This window comes from Diorhabda sublineata, chromosome 2 (genome assembly GCF_026230105.1).
Source record: "Diorhabda sublineata isolate icDioSubl1.1 chromosome 2, icDioSubl1.1, whole genome shotgun sequence".
Lineage (NCBI taxonomy): Eukaryota > Metazoa > Arthropoda > Insecta > Coleoptera > Chrysomelidae > Diorhabda > Diorhabda sublineata.
Window position 1 is genome coordinate 28,614,312 of NC_079475.1, and position 17,664 is coordinate 28,631,975.

Consider the following 17,664-nt stretch of genomic DNA (forward strand, 5'->3'; position numbering starts at 1 on the left):
AATCTGAACCTCTATATTTGCTTGATTAATCGTAGAATTATAGCCCGTTTGGGAGATTGAGAAACGCTGAAATAGATTTGAAGACAGAATATATCTGAGGAAATATGAATCTTTGAACAGTTGCTATTGAATTAAGCTCTGGTCATGGGAATGAATATATTTAAGAAATGACATTTTTTCATGAAATATTGAAAATAATTTGAAAATAGCAAAAAATTTAGAGCAAACATGTCTTTTCTTAATTATACACTTTTGATAGCAGATAACGCCAAACTTATAGAAGATATTGGAAATTTTAACCCAAAGAAACTTGTACTGTACTAACAAACAAAGTTACTCGATCACAAATTGTGTTCCAATTAGTTCCCTCTATAACTTTTCGTTTCCTTGGTTGTTTGAATTGTTAATATCCAGCTGAATCCTATCTTCAATTAATTAAATACTATTATTATTAACAACGTCCAAAGAAATTCCACAAAAGATATCCATAGTGGATGAATTCCGACAAACTCAATTCATAGTTCCATTATTCCCTATTCATTTTGACAATACAATTTTTGATTGATACCGTACAGGTAGATTTAGTTGGAGGATCTACAAGGTAAAAGTAGATCATCAAATTGTTCAACAGTATTTTGATAAAATTCAGTAATAAATAGGTAATAATGAAAATAATAGAGGACGATCAATTGGACAGTAGTAAATTTGGCCAAATAGCAGGTAAATGCCCTTTCGGTGTGGTGAATACGGCCAGAGTAATTTGAGATGCAATATCTGTACATGTAAACTCGCCCAAAATTAAAGTAACCAACTGTCAGATAGGTATATGTGAAATTATACAAGGATGTATTGATATCTAGTTAGACTAGACCAGTTCCATGCATGAACAAAATATTGCTTTACCATAGCAACGAACAATAACTTATCAGAAGTGTCAGTGTGAAGTTTGACATCAAAAAAGTGAATCAGGTTAAGCAATAAATTAAAAGAAAAAATATATCAACCGAAATAGTGAAAATAGAAAAATTCAAGTATAGAGCCATCATCAAGTACCTGTATTTAAAACGGTTAAGAGGTAAGCAGATTTACGAAGATATGCTTAATACCCTTGGTGATCAATGTCCTTCGTATGCGACCGGAAAAATTGGACTGCAGGCTTCAAAAGAGGTAAATTTTTAATTGAAGAAAAGAGGCAAGTTTTTGTGTCAGTCCCCGAAAATATCGATGCTGTTCATGACATGATTTTATCAGACCGAAGAATTGAGCCAAAACGTATATCTGAAGCATTGATTATTTCATACGAACGCGTTCATCATATAGTTCAATTTACACATGAGAAAAATTGCTTCAAATTGGATCCTCAAATGTTTGAATGTTGACCAAAAAGCGTGCAAGGGTAAAAGCATCGCGTTCGATCTGTGCTCGATTTGAAAACGATGTAGATTTCTTAAACCAAATTTTTACTATGGATGAGTCTTGAATACATTTCTACGAACCAGAAACAAAGCAACAATCGATGTAATGGTGACACTTTGGTTCTCCAAGACCTAAGAAGTTTCGTGTCCAATAATCTGCTGGAAAATTTCTTGCTTCAGTTTCTTTGGATTGCCATGGAATAATCATGATTGATTCTTTGGATAAGGGCAGAACAATAACTGGAGATTACTATTCGATATTACTGACCACTCTACGGAAAAAAATTAAAGACAAAAGACGCGGTAAGCTATCCTAAGGTGTTTTGTTTTTACACGACAACGCCCCTGCACACAAATCTCATGTTGTCATGCAAAAAAATTCGTAATTTAGGGTTTAAATATCTAGAAAACCCCGTTTATTCATCAGATTTGGCTCCGTTCGACTATCATTTCTTTTCTCAACCGAAAAAAAGTTTAAAAGGTCTTAAATTTTCTTCCAACGAGGAGGTAATAAAAGCTGTGGAGGTCTAGTCTGCAGAACAAGAAGAAACATTTTTTTTTAAAAAGTCTAGAGATGTTGCAGGTTCTCTGTAATAAAAGTATCCAATTAAGAAGATAATATGTTTAGTAATATAATATTTTGACATTAAAATTTTGTTTGGTTCTATAGTAGGCTAAGAATTTTCCAATATATCCTCGTATCCTCAAAAATGTACAAATTCATGTTAATATAAAAAAAATTCAAAAATAATGAAAAAATGTGAATCAAAAACTGAATGTTGTGAATTCCATCATAAATCATTTACACAGCATAAAACCAAGCAACCAATTTCACTAACTGCAACCTAACCTAACCTGAGACAATTTTTAGCCAAATATACGAGTGAAAGTGATAGTGTAGATCGGGTAATTAGTAGGTTTATTTTGTTATAATATATAATGAGACAAATTTCCTGAATTATATCAAATTATTAAAATAGAATAAACCGAAGAATGCGAATTTTTTGGTAAAAGTCGCATAATAATAAAGGAAATAGGTGTGGTCAATTGGGCGGTGGTAGTTGATCGTGTGTTCGACCAGAGTAATTTGGAATACAATATTTATACATGTAAATTCGGCCAGAATTAAGAGTGCTATTTTAAATATAAAAAATTAATTAGATATTGTGTGGGTAAAATTAAAATATACCACTCTCAGATGGTATATGTATTTTCAAAAATGTACTAATGGTATAATATAATGATGTTTGAAAAAATTTAATAATACGTAAGAAATGTTTACCACAAAATAAACAGTTTACACTTTGGCAAATTCAGGAATGAATGTAAAATGTGAATGTGTCTCTCATGCAGGTCTGTTAGATAGTGAAGAGAACTGCGTGGATACCTTCTTTCATTGCTTTTACTGGACACCGGGATATATGTATATATATATATATATATATATATATAATTTATTCCCTTGATTATTTACCGCACTAATTCACCAAGCGCATATTACTCTTTGTCATCCGAATACTTTCTCATTTTAAATTCGTGCCTTTCGTACTTTTCTTGACATTCACTCCTGTATTTGCCAAACTGTAAAGTCCATGACAAATTATTCACACATTATAAAATCAAGAAACAGATTTCAAGAGTTCTAACCTAACGTCGAATTCATATCTATGGGGACAATTTATAGCTAGTGTAATTTATTTTATTATAATGAAACAAATTTTATGAATTATATCAAATAATTGAAAATAAACAACCCAAAGTAGGTTTTCCTATTGAGTATCATTGTAATTGATAAATAGATAAAACGTCTAATGGAACTAGTTTCTCTTTATGGTGATTTAGTTTTCAATCCATTACATGTTTTTAGTTAACTTTATCACCTATTCTGAAAAATTGCACAATTTAAATAAAAACTTGCATAGGTTGACTGACTTAATACAATCTTACATCAATATTAATCAAACTATTTACCTAAATTTGTTCTTAATAACTTCATCAAGTGAGTTTATTCCATATTTATTCTAAAACTATTCTATAAGAAGTTGTATTTAATCTAAGTTAATTGAAAGGAGTGAGAATTGCTCAAAAATACTAAATATTAGCATGAAATCTCAATATTTGCGTGAGGCAAAGTCATTTATTTATAATTTTAATTAAGTAAATTTATAATATGAATAAATATCATGCCTACTATTTGGTGTCAATCGAATACCGTTTTTCATAATAGATAAAAATCTACATACTCGGTTCGATCGCAAATCAATTAACAAATATGGGCTGCACTTTGCAGTGAAGTTCATTAACCTAATATTTAAATTAGGTTAGATTACGTTTTTTCAGAGATCTGAAGATTTGCAGAAACATTTAATCACATTGATCTAGAGTCAACTTTTTAGACGCTATGAGGAAAGGCGAACACGTTCAAGGAAGCTATATTATAGAAATTTTTACTAAAAAATAACACAATAATTTCCTTCAAGGCTCAACAATTTTTTTTGTTCCATTGTAAATGTTCGTGAGAATGTTACAGCTCTAGACAAATTAAGAGAGGGCTGTGAAAGGCAGATATTCATTTAGGTTTATACCAGTAAGGTTTATATTCGACATTTTTTAATAGTAACACTATTTCTAGTATGGATTTACTCTATAATATAAAATATGAAAATATAAATAGTTTTCTTTATAGAATGCTATATAATATGAAGCCTTCACTCAGAACTTCAGAACTTCAATTCAATCAATTGCGTACAAAAGTTTACTCCAAGTCTGCATTCATTTTACATAGTATCAAATAGAAAGCGTCCCTCTCCTTACATTTCGCTATTGATAGAAAGTTGAAGAATATGCTAAGATAGAATATTTTTAAGAAATGCCGTTTTTAAATTGGGTTTCAGCTAAATTACACCAAGCTAAGTGGCACAAACCCTTATATGGAAAATGAGGTTAGTTTTCAATATTCGTTCAACCAAATTACTACGTTTCTTTGGGAAAATTACTAGGCATTATTTTAATAGAGTAAAATGGAAGAAACAGTCAAATTACATAATGGTAAATTGTTGATATATCTTTACTCATAATATTATAATAAAATGAAGAATGGTATTATTTAGTTTGAAATTTTTATTATGAAAAATCTAATTGACATAAACTATAACTTTTAGTACTTGATAATTTTATTACAATCTTTTTCATTTTCACCACCATTTCTTTTCGTAAAGACTTGCAAGATCTAATAATTTTGACTTCAGGAGTGACCAAATGATAAATTCCGGGGCTAATAGATTGGTTGAAGAGGAGTAATAATAGTATAGTTATCACTATTATCTGATAAACCACTTTTGGATTTTTTCCTACGGCGTCATCTGATATCAATTGTTTATATAGCACAGCCTTGACGTTTAGACGCCTTCCAACGAACAAAAGCTGTTGCGTGAAGAGAGTTTCCGACAGTGTTTGAAACAATTTTAAAGGAATTTGAGATCGGACTCCATGAATTACCCAAAACATTATTAACATAATATTCTTTCTTTCAATTTTCTATATTATATCGCGAATCATTTGAACCATAAAATCTTTTGATTTTTCTAAAAGTACTAGAAACAAAATTGAAAAAGCAGTGAAACGACGTTTAAAATGAAGTATTACCAAATCCCCATTTTATTTAGAGATTTCAGGGGTTGTGTATGTCTCCGCTATGTTTAATCTTCAGTTTAGAAACTATCGTTTAATTCCAACTTCATATTATGTATTACGAATCAGTCTTAGTCCAAAATAATGTGATCGTTAGCAAAATATTAATTATCCATTTTTAACCAATGTCATATCAATTCTTATTAATTTCCTCCTGTAGCATACTGATGCCTATTATATAACCTGTAAAAAGTAGTATCTGTCATATCTTTCACAAACTACCTAGACACAAAATATTCGTGACTTTTTTTAGGCGACATGATAATGTTTTTCTACTTGAATTTTCACCCAAACATTTTCCACAATTATATCCTTTTGATCTCTATAACCATATATATGTGAGACGTGTCATAAAGTGAAAAGATTATTTTCAGATAAATATCATTGATAAAATGAAGAAAACTTTGATGCAAATCAGCACTTAAATGTCCGTTAAAGAGCGGATGTTGACATGGATGGAAATCGTTATGGCCGATTGCGGCTGAAATATTTTCCCCAATCCTATAACTTTCACTCTTAATTATTTTATACATACAACATAACCTCAAAATACTGTAGACCAAATATAACGTTATAAAATTGTTATAATTGAGGTTATCTGTAGAAATATTTTTCATATTTTGTTGATGTATCAAAGAAATATATAATTTTTTAAAAAAGCATCTTTTGTTGTGCCCTCTGTCAACTTTCGTAATCTGACACTGAAAATGGAATTTAACTTAATGCAAAAGTACTTAGCGCACATACAGGGTGTTTCTAAATTAATTCGACATAATTCTGTACGTAATTGTTCGTATGAAATTAAGATGGGTCGTCCTATAACAACATTTTGTTATCCCACCCGAAATATTATCCTTTTTAAAGTGGTAACTAAAATTGAGTTTTTATTTTTCTTCAAATTTCAGCACTACTAGAAACTTATAAGCCGCTTTGTGAAATAAAATTATAAATTAAAATCCTTGTTTTATTAAGAAATATTTCCCATTCTCCAATTTTTTTCTCAATACCAATTGCTGCGGAGAAAAACAATAAACACCATGATTATTAATTTTTTTAACACATTGAGTGATAATCATTAAAAAACTGAAATGTAATACGATTCACCAGGTATAATGTAACAGGAATAATGGAAAAATACCTGTAGTAAGTTTTTTGCAAGTGCACAATAATTACAGGATTTCAAGTTTATAGCATTACACTTATTTTGGCAAAAAAATGAAAACTCAACTGTAGTCACCACCCTTTAAGGTCGATATCCCGGAAAAGGGTAGGCTGAAGAAATTTTGTTTTCCCCATCCTGATGTCATACGCGTAATCACCTCCTGAATTATATAAGGGTTATATTATAATAAGTTATAGCTATTTTCACAGAAGATATTCACTTTTCTAGTGTTAAACTCTTCAGAGTTTGCATTCTTGCATTTACTTCGCTATGTTGTTTTTAATTACATTCTCGAACTCGTGATATAATTTTTTTTCAGATTTAGGGGCACCTAAACGCCCCATTTCTTTTACAAACTGAAAATAAATGTAACATATGATATATATCATATGATTAAGATGAGTTTTACTCAGGTACCTCTCTTTTTCACCAATTCAGTTAAGTTGTACGTCATTGCATTTTTATTTATTGTTATTTTACTTAGGACAGAAGAGAAATTACTGGAACCGTTATTATTTGTCTACTATAACTAGAATTATTCTGTCAGAAATACGAAGTTAATTCATCAGCATATTTAAAGGAGAGAATCTTCGGAAAAACTTATTTTTATATATTGGTACTTCATTAGAATGCTCTAAATCATTCAAAAATTTATTTTCGAAATAAGGGAAGAACAAAACGCCAGAAACCACCTAATTCCTTGTTATTCTATCTACTACATTTTTTTTCTCTCATTCAACATATTTGTAATTAAAAATACCCATGGGGTATTCACTTTGTTACTTTCCCAAGAATTAAGTTGGAGAGCCAATGTTTCAAATACAAATGATAAGAAAACTAATATAACTCAATGTTAGGCATTCCTCAGTCTCCATTTGAATGTTTTTAATCCAAAAGTATCACATTCCAAATATTTTTCATAGTCTATGGTTACAGTTATTATGAGAATTTTAGAAATAAATACAAACCCTAATTCTACTTCATATCAGAAAAATGTGTTATTGCTCTCTTTTCAACCTTTCAACATATATAATAAATATCGTTGTATCTTCAGTCGTTGCAGATTCTGTTCTGAAGTTAATAACCTTTCACCGCAAATTAGTGGTGAGAAAAGTATGAAAATTTACGACACTTCAATTTCCTCATAAAAAAATTAGATTTGAAATTTGTAGGAATGTTAAGAATCTATAGCTGGCGCGGATGAACGTGAGAGGTGATACTCTGAATGATAAATGTAAATTAAGTTCTATTCCTACTAATTGCTATTACATTCTTATATCGCGTATATCAGAATAAATGCATGCATGTGAGTGCGTTATAACTAACCTCTTAGTTGTATATCATCTCACTCCATTACATATTGTATTATTATTAATATTATTATTCAATATCCTCATGCTTTCAAGCGGCTGGTTATCATACCTACTCAATTCAATTTGATTATATTTTCGTTCAAGTTCTCATTGGAGATGAAAAGTTGTAATAATTTATTAGATACAACACATATAGATAAAACTACAACACTTTCTATGTATTGAGTATTTTAACAATTTATAGTCTAAGAGCAAGTGCATCATAATTTAATAAATCTTCAAATTTTCTCAGTTATACCAATCATGAGTATAGGGCTAGCGCGGACGGTTTCCTGAGGAAATTTTGAAATTTGAAATTTCTTGACAATAAGCTAAAAGTTTCGGAAAGTGGATCCTCAAATGAGATTATCAGAAAAATTGGATAGGTTTTAGAAATTGCGAACTTTAATCTCATTGAATTCTAATTCTAAAATTGTGTATCATAAAATGTGAAAATTTCATTTTTAATGATTCAACTAAATGAAATCATATTTTGTCATTGGGAGCAATCAGATGTTTTTCTATTGAGCTAAGTGTTAAACCAGTTAGTAACAGTTTGTTTCTACTTTACATCATTTTCCTTGCGCTTTCCGCTAAGAAATTATTAGGCTCTAATAGAAATTAAATTGTTCCAGTTAATTCTTTGTTTTTCCGGCAACGCGTTACCGACATTATCCTGAAGCAGAACAGCTTGTTATTTTAACTAGTTTCAGAATAAATAACGCTTCATAGTACTTCTCAGCATTTGTTTTTATTTCTCTCGACAGAAGTCTAATAAAATAATTTACGGTCCCAAAGACGAGGGCTTTGTTAAAGATTATCGTTTGAATTTATTACTGAATTGACGCGTAACGTGTAAGCATTTCACTAAAAAACTTTTCAAAATTTTTTATAGCGCTATAACATGAGTACATAATTCAATTTGTTCTGTGTTTCTAATCTGAATTTGGTCACTCATCTCGCACTTATTTTTTGAATTGAATTTAGTAGCAGCTCGATAAACGACTGGTCTTGCCATTCTATCTCATTCTTGCTCATTCTATCATCACCTTTCATAAAAAACTTCATCTATAACACTAGACCGTTTTCCATCATGACTGGTTGCCTTCACTCCATCGAAAATCGTACAAAACTTAGCAAATTTAAAGAGCCGATTTCGATAAGATTTCATTAGGACGCATTTGTTCGAATGTTCGAATGTTCATTTTGTTTTTCTCCAGAACTTTTCCCTCCATTGTTAGGGTAAGAGCTTAAGTTTCAAGACTATGAATTTTAGAGGAAATTTATCTCAAAATTCGTCATTTTTAGTTCGCCTATAATCGCGCAAATTTTGGCTTTAACAAAAGAGCTAAATTTTCTTCCAATATAAGGTAAGAGTTCACTCATGGTGGGCGTGAAGGAGTTTCTTGAATTCAAATTATGATCAGTCTTGAGACAAGCTGACTCACTGGTAGCAACGAAAGTTCTAAGATCTATCACCATGTTATCCACATAATCGTATTGGTATTATTTAGTAGAAACTGTGGGCAACAACTAACAATTGAGAAATTCTCAACAGTCCAATTGTCTAGTAGTTTTTGACCTTTTGGTTTCATGTCCTCAACAAAACTATAAATGGTATTTGAGGAATAATATATAGAATCTTCTTATGTTGTAGTCATCGGGCTTACATTAATTAAAATGGGGTAGAAAGTGCTAGAGAATAACCCCCAAATTTAATTTAGGAAAATACAAGGCCATTTGATATATGTGATAAGGCAACTATATCGAAGGGCTTTGTCGAGTTCATAGGCTGACGTATATTTGCGATTTGTGGACAGAGACACTACAGGTCTTTGTATTTGCAGATTGTCTAAATGCAGTAGACTAAAAATTGATTTCTTACTCATAACAATTTCAAAAGTGGGTTACTATTCCTAGAAAAATAGGCATTAAACGCTGATGCATGCTTTTTACTATTTCAACATATGGTAGTCCCTGAAATGTATCGGAATGAATATTTATAATTTCCTCTCTCGATATCAACTCACTGAGATTTCAAACAAGTTAATCTGTTGCACGGTGTACATTCATATTTCTTGACGATGGATATGATTGGCAATTTTAGGGCTTGAGGCTTTTATTTTCTCTATCTTCTATGCTGAAGTTTGAGAACAAAACTTTCATATTATGTTTTATATAATTGATAGTATATACTAGTATAATCTATCAAATTATGTAGATTTGTATTTTTTTCATGTCTCACTTTTACTTTACAGCAAAACCCTTCAATTTATACGCCTCATTTAATTGTTAATAAAGCCTTTGTGTCTGCAACGTATGAAAACTCTTTTTTTTTTCTCCTTATATTATCAGTTTATGTTTCCTAGTGATATATTTATTTAGGTTTAACAGCAGCAAATTTTTACGTAAGAATGTGCTAGAACCCTTTACGAATGCTTGGAATTAATTCTACCAAGAGCAACAGCATAGGTTACTAAGGTGATATTGAGACTATTATATCTAGCTTTATATTAAATGGAATCAATAGACACATGTTTTGTTTTTGTTATTGATTAGAAATTGTGTCTCATATCCAATTCATATCTCTACTAACGCCATATTTGGTTTTTAAATTACCGTTCACATTCATAATGAGATATTTTGGATATTATCAGATTCGAATTAACGGTGAAAGAGCTATCAAAGGTTGTGATAATAAAAGTATGAATAACTTACGTCGATTTAAAACCAGAACAAAAAATACGACATGTCATATACAGTCCACAGTTTTTTTTTTGTTATGCTCTAGATCGTGATCAACTTCGAATTTTGAAACGTACTAGGTACATATCAATGGCGTATTTACGCCGTACAATTGTTGTCGTTGAATGTCGCCGGCATCTTTTTACTCTTCGAGGATTCGCATCAGTCACGAGGATATTGTGTGGCTCACGTGCGAGATCACGTTTCGATGTATTCGAATCACAGATTGACAGCATAGATTATGTCTTCGACCACTAGAATCTCTATGAACTCTTCAACCTTGTCTCCAAATCTATGGAGATTATACACTATACGTAACTATTATATTATTTCAAGCTTTGATCTGAGGTCACTCATTGTTACTGACTTTAGTAAATCAAAATTATATTTTTGCAAATATTGTCATTTAAATGCTATCATGTTGAGTACCTTTTATGTATCTACATACGATAATAATGTACAAAGGGCGCCTTAACTCAGATATATGAGCAAAAAAAATTATCCTCACATACTGATAATACTCCAGCAATAAATACAAGATTATATTGATAGAAGACTATAGATTTGTTATCGTTGATTAAATATTGTGACGCAATAGTGTTTACATATCGAAAAGAAAAAACAAGAACGAAAGAGAAGAATAGATAAAAACAATAGAAAAAGTCAATGTATGATGTTAATGAGAAGCTGCTTTCTGTTGAATCACAGCTACTTCTTCAAGTGAACAATATAGTGATACCCTTAATGTATCTAATTTTTTATTAACATTAAATTCTTCAATACTCTCATACTTCTTATTTAATTATAACATATAACAATAGTTATTCATCTAGATAATGCTCGTTGGTTCATTAGAATTATTGAACCTAGTTATTATATATTACATTTTCATTTGCTTTGTAGAAATAGACATTTTAGAGATAACAGAGATATTGAAAAGATATTACATGGTGACGCTGTCATCATTAAATTCTGAAGTTATAAATTACATCGAAAAAAATATGGAATGCTCAAAACAAAGCATAAGTTATGTTGAGGAAGGATAATGGAATGCTATCCATCCCAATAATAAGATAACATCATTGATATTCTAAACAAAAATAACTCAGTATTGGATTTGATATACCATCTCGAGAATAATGGAATAAATGACATAACTTGATAGAAAAAATATATTATGTGACATCTGGGCAAAATGGCCAAAATATTAATTAATAAATGTGGAAAACTATTTGACGTAAAACGTAACAGGTTGATTTGCATCTGATAAAATTGACTAATTCACTAATCCTGTATTCAATCAAGACCTGTTAAGCCTGATCCAAATTCTATATGATGTTATACGAGGGAATGGAGGTGAGAGAGTGTGGATGGTATGCTTGATTCCTCTTGCCTCCACTCGCCTCGCCCATCTGTCGTTCCGGAATGCATAAGGTATGAGAACGTGAATATAGAATAAATTGAGAGTGTCTACAGCTAGGTGCCTCACGAGAGGTTTATCGGGCTAAGTGATTATTTCGATACTGCAATTCCTGTCATATAAATGGGTAGGCAACCGACATATCTAGATATTAATTATATGAAATTCTGTTTACTTGAAGGTACTTAAAAAGTCAAGTTTTTAAACCCATACCGAATAAAAAATGGATTTAATTTAATGTCACTAGAAATGTTCACATCAGATTTCGATCGCTTTTAGTATGTTTCAAAATAACTAATGGACACATTACGAGCATTTACTTGTTGTAATAATTGTATCCTATTATTTGGTACCATATAACATTCTTAATTTTTAATTTCTTGTATAATTGAACTTGGTATTTCAATATCTCTCTTTATTATACATCTGAATGAGATAACACTTTATTATTGTGTGTAATAATTACGAATGTTAATAGAAACCGACAGGTTCTATAATTTTTTCCCAGAAAATTGTATTTTTCTCTCAATTTACAATTCAACATTGTAGCCAAAACTATGTCGAGGTGCTTCGATTGACGTCAGACCATGCAAATAATTGATACACCTGTCACAAAATATAAAATCAACAACAAATTCAGAATAACTTGGTAGGGAAGACCGTACACTCATGCTAAAGCTACCAGCTAACAGGAGACGGGCTCAAAGATGACGTGAACAGTAGGAGCAGAAATTATGCTATAGCAAAGGATAGCGTTCTCACGCCACGATTTTCCAGGCTAACAGAATGGCGATCCAAAACTATATATTATACTAAGAGGTAATGAATTAAATAAATTCTACTTGCTAACAGATTGTATTTCAGGTTAGCCATCAAACTTCAACCGATACACATCTCCGATAATAACAAATATGAATTCTACCTGAAAATGGACAAATGTGGTTAAGTCGATCAAGTGGTTACCATATTACGACAAGGCCAGAGCCAACGAGCAGTAGCCAGAGCGCTAAACATCAGTCAGTCTGCTATTTCTAGAATTTACCGCGTTACGTGCACATCTGAGAGAGATGACCGATTCATTTTCAGCACATAGCTGAGAAATAGAGCCCTCAGTAGTGCTCAAGTCCAAGAAGAACTTAGAAAAAGACAAGGAGTTGCTGTGAGTGGTTGAATAATCAGAAGAAGACTTGAGACAGCTGACCCTCATACAAAAGGCTAACTACTGGCCCCAGAATACCCCGTCTGCGATTTGCACATTAAATGGACTGATGAACAATGGGGCTCCGTTCTCTTTTCTTCACGATAAGGATAGAAGAGGACGAGTCTACAGAAGACCCGTAGAAAGATTCGCGCAGTGTTGTATCAAAGGAAACGTGTATTTTGGAGAAAGTTCCTGGTTGGTTCGGACGGGCATTTCAATGGAAGCAACAACTGAGTTAGTTCTTATTTAAACTGTCGGTGGATGGGGAGGGGATTAACGGCAAACCGATGCATAGAACAAAATGGGGGATCACGTCATCCCTATCTAAGTTTCTTCCGCGAAAGCTCCATCCTAATGCCCGTTCACATACCGAAGGCTACATACACGGCAGGATTTACAGGATGTAGAGATTGCCACTATGGATTGGCCCGAGTTTTATGCGAGCATTTATAGGATGAGCTCAGGAAAAAAGTTCAGGCTAGATATCCTACACCAACCATGGAATAGGATGTCAAAACGTCGCGCACTGAAGAAAGGGATAGCATCGATCTTTATCTTGAGTAAAGAGGAACACTACACATTGATAGGTTAATTTGAAATAAATTAATTGATTTTGATGAATTTAAACTTGTATGTCCTTCACTGTTGATTATAACATTTTTTCATTGCTTAATAATCATTTTCGTTTGATATTTCTTCCTTTCCAAAAAAAAACTCAATAACTACATAGACCATTCATTAAAAAGCTGAGGATAATGGCTTTGAGATTCTGAAACTACTAAATGTCTCTATTTTTTTTTTGATAAACTTGGCCGACACAAGTGACGAGCAAGGCGTAAAACCAGATCCCAAATATTAGTTTTCTGTTCATTTCTGAATTATACTTTATAATTAATACAAGTCTATTAGTTGTCAAATATGGAGAAACAAAGACTTTATTGAATATTTTGGAGGCTCAGACCAGTATTTAGAAACAAATTGCTCATGCAAATTTACATGTGGCATTAAAAACGTTATTGGAAGCAAAATTTCATTATACCTTAACTTCATAGAGGATCTCTTCTTTCGATGTGATTTTTTTAGATTTGCATTTAATTATAAAAGTGATATCAAAATTTTTTTTGGTTTAAAAAATGACCAGAAATATGTTGAGTATAAGTTGAATACCCTTTGTTAAGAGTGAAATATATTTCAAATTATACAGATGAATCTAGTTATCTTTCCATAATTATCGCTAAACATTTTATTCTCACTAATTTGCATACTACCAATAAAACGGTTTATACACACTTGTGTTTCTGCTATGTACAATGCCAAAAGACATTATATATCTCAAATCTCATAACTTATCTAGAGAATCGTCTAGTTGCGCACAATTTCAGAATAAATTGTAGTCAAGCAACATAATCCTTGGGTATCTAAAAAGGTGAAACCAGCGAATGATACAGTAAAATAAAACGGACGGTAATCACCAGCTTATGGTAACCGATGATCACATTGTAGATTGTCATCGCACACTTCAATGCCTGTTGCCTCCTTAATATGCTGTCAAACCAGTTACTGATACCAACACCGACATGGAAATAACAATAAATTTAATTATTATATCCACCCATTACTCCGCTAAAAATTCGATTTGTATCGGTGTCGATTGGCTTTGAGAGGGATATCCTATAATGATCTGTAAAAATTAGCTTTATAAATTTCATGCGGACTAATGAAATGTTATTGAATCATAAGGTATCATAATTGACAATATTTTTTAGCAGCAGTGAAAACAATTTGGAATATCTCACATTACATTCAACGTAATTGAATGGTTCTATATTAATGTACTATTCTTATTTACTTATACTATTTTTATCGGTGGACTGAACTTATAAACACTGTCTTCTACGCACTCAATTTATTCAAAAACTGTCATATGGCTTAATTGACTTATATAATAATTAACTATTCACTACTTGTATACTTAATTTTCCAATTCAATAAATTCACTGGTTATTATTCTATTTCGTTCTGTTCACTATGACTATTTATCATAAATAACAACTCCACTAACGATGCTCGATTTATATACCCAAACAGAATTGCTCAAAAATTCTAGAATATAAGCAAAAATAAATAAATAAAAAGATCTACCTAGAAATTAGTTCCAAAATACCAATGTAAACAAATCGTATCTATGATAAAAATATATACATATAAAAACAAACCTCAAACGAATCGGATTTCATCAAATTTTAGACTTTCATTATAACTGGATACGGCCGGCTTCATGTCGGGGATGAGTTCGTAACATTCATATGCTTATTGTATTAGGTGCCAAAACATTTTATTAGATGCCAAAACTGTGTTTCAATATAAACGCTATTTATTAGAAATATATAAATACTGTTAAGACATATAGGGTTGCCTACAATTCACAAATTACTTATTAATATCACCATGTAAAATGGGGACCAAAAATATACACCCCACAAAAATTATCGCATCACTCATTATTTTTTAAATATTTTAAATGTGTTGCCTGTTTCTCGAATTTTGTTATTATTACTGATTAAAACACCAATAGATACGCCTTTTGCAACATTTATTTTATATCAGTTTAATCTACAGAGGACAAAAAGTTTGACTTACCAAAACATAGAAAATATCAAAAAAATTATACAAAACATCTATACAAATAAAAATGAACGGTGCTTTAACCATCCAATGAATTTCTAATAGCGTGTGTTGCCGCCCCTCGCTCTAATTACAGCTTCCATTCGTCTCAGAAGGCTTCTAAACAGGTTCTGGACTAAATCATTTAGTGTTCTTATTGGTGCCGGATGTTGCTGAATTTGCCATCCTAGATGGTCCCAGACATGCTCTATTGGGTTAAGGTCCGGGCTACGTGCAGGCCAATTCAGGGTAGGTATCTCGACCTCTTCTAAGTACTGCCGAACCACTCTAGCAGCGTGTGGACGAGCATTATTATGCATTAGCACAGAGTTGCCACAAAGGCATATAGGACACCACATGGGGTTCCAGGAAATTGCTTATGTACCTGTCAGCATTTAGTCTTCCATCATTCACTGGTACTAACTCCGTGCGACCCTCGAAAGAAATTCCTCCCCAAACCATGATAGAGCCACCACCAAAGCTTTCAGTTTGACAAAAAATAACCTGATCGTGCACCACGTCGCCTACATACTGGTACACGCCTATCTGATGATTACAGACACAATCTTGATCCATCCGTGAATAAAATATTGGACCAATCTTGAACATTCCAATTTGCGTGTTCTCGAGCAAATTCCAATCTTGCTACTCGATGTTCTATGGTAAGACGTGGACCTTTAGTGAAATAAAAATTACTCTGGCTCGTATACCTGCTTCTCTCAGCCTATTTCGAGCTGTTTGTAGGCTTATTCGGACATAACGAGCAGCCAACAGATCTGTTTGGAGCCTTCGAGCGGTGGTATGCCGTTAACCTCAAATAACGATCATCTACTACCGAAGTTACCCTTCCGCGACCTTGTCCGGGTCTTTTGCTTAGCTGCCCTGTTTCTTGGTAGCGAATAATATGGTGGATATGGTGCTTTGTTAAACTCCAATTACCCCGGCAACGTATCTTTGACTACGGCAATCTTGTATTAGCGCGATGATTCTAGTGGCTCCTTCATTTGTCACATGTCTTGTTAAACGTTGAGGCACATCCATTATTAACAAAATAAATTTAAATTTTCACTATACAATAACACAATTTGCTTAGAAAGTTCTCGATCTTAATGCATTCTCCAAGACAGAAATGATTTACTCGAGCATTTTTGCTTCCACCAAAAAATTTGTAAGAAATTGTGATATTTTTTTGCCCATGTTGATAAACCAGAAATATCTATTAAGTTGATACATATACAGATTGTCCCAAAAAAACTAAAATTAAGTATTAAAAATATCCTAAAATACCAGTAATGCGAGTTTTGTGGGGTGTACATGAATGTGAAATAGAAGTGCCGAAATAAAAGTATTTTACTATACACTCTAATATAAATTGTACAGGCGTGGTTTCAATTTATCACAGGACCGACATTAAAAGGCCATCAATATGTTAAAACAATAAAACTGCATTGAAAATCATGGAATATCAAAAAAACACATGCATTCAATTAAAACAATTCTTGTAACGGAGTTAAATACAAAAAAACGAATTTCTAAAAATAGCTAACATACATAGGAACGAGCAAGCCCTCAATGATAAACAATATCCAACCAATTTAAGTAAAATTTATGGTTCTGTTTTATAAATTTTGATACATCTACGAATAATCTAATTGATGGCTGATACAGGTATTTGGAATGTAACAACTACCGTGAAGTTATGTTTTGTGGTTAAAACAGATTTTTAATTTAATATTCATATTGTACTAATTAATACAACTATGCAAGTTATCAAAGTCAAGTCAAATTTTTATAAAGACCGAAATGGTTTATGTTTATGCTGAAGTCGGACAGGTTTGATAAATTCCAATAGTTCTTTAGAATATCTAGTATTGTTATGGTCAAATGAAGATGATAATAAAAATAATAAGGATGGCATCATCTGACAAAAACAGTAGAAAATGCAAATGAAAATATATATCTATTACGGGATTTTAATGAAAGTGTATAGAAGCAAGTGGAAATATACCAAAAAA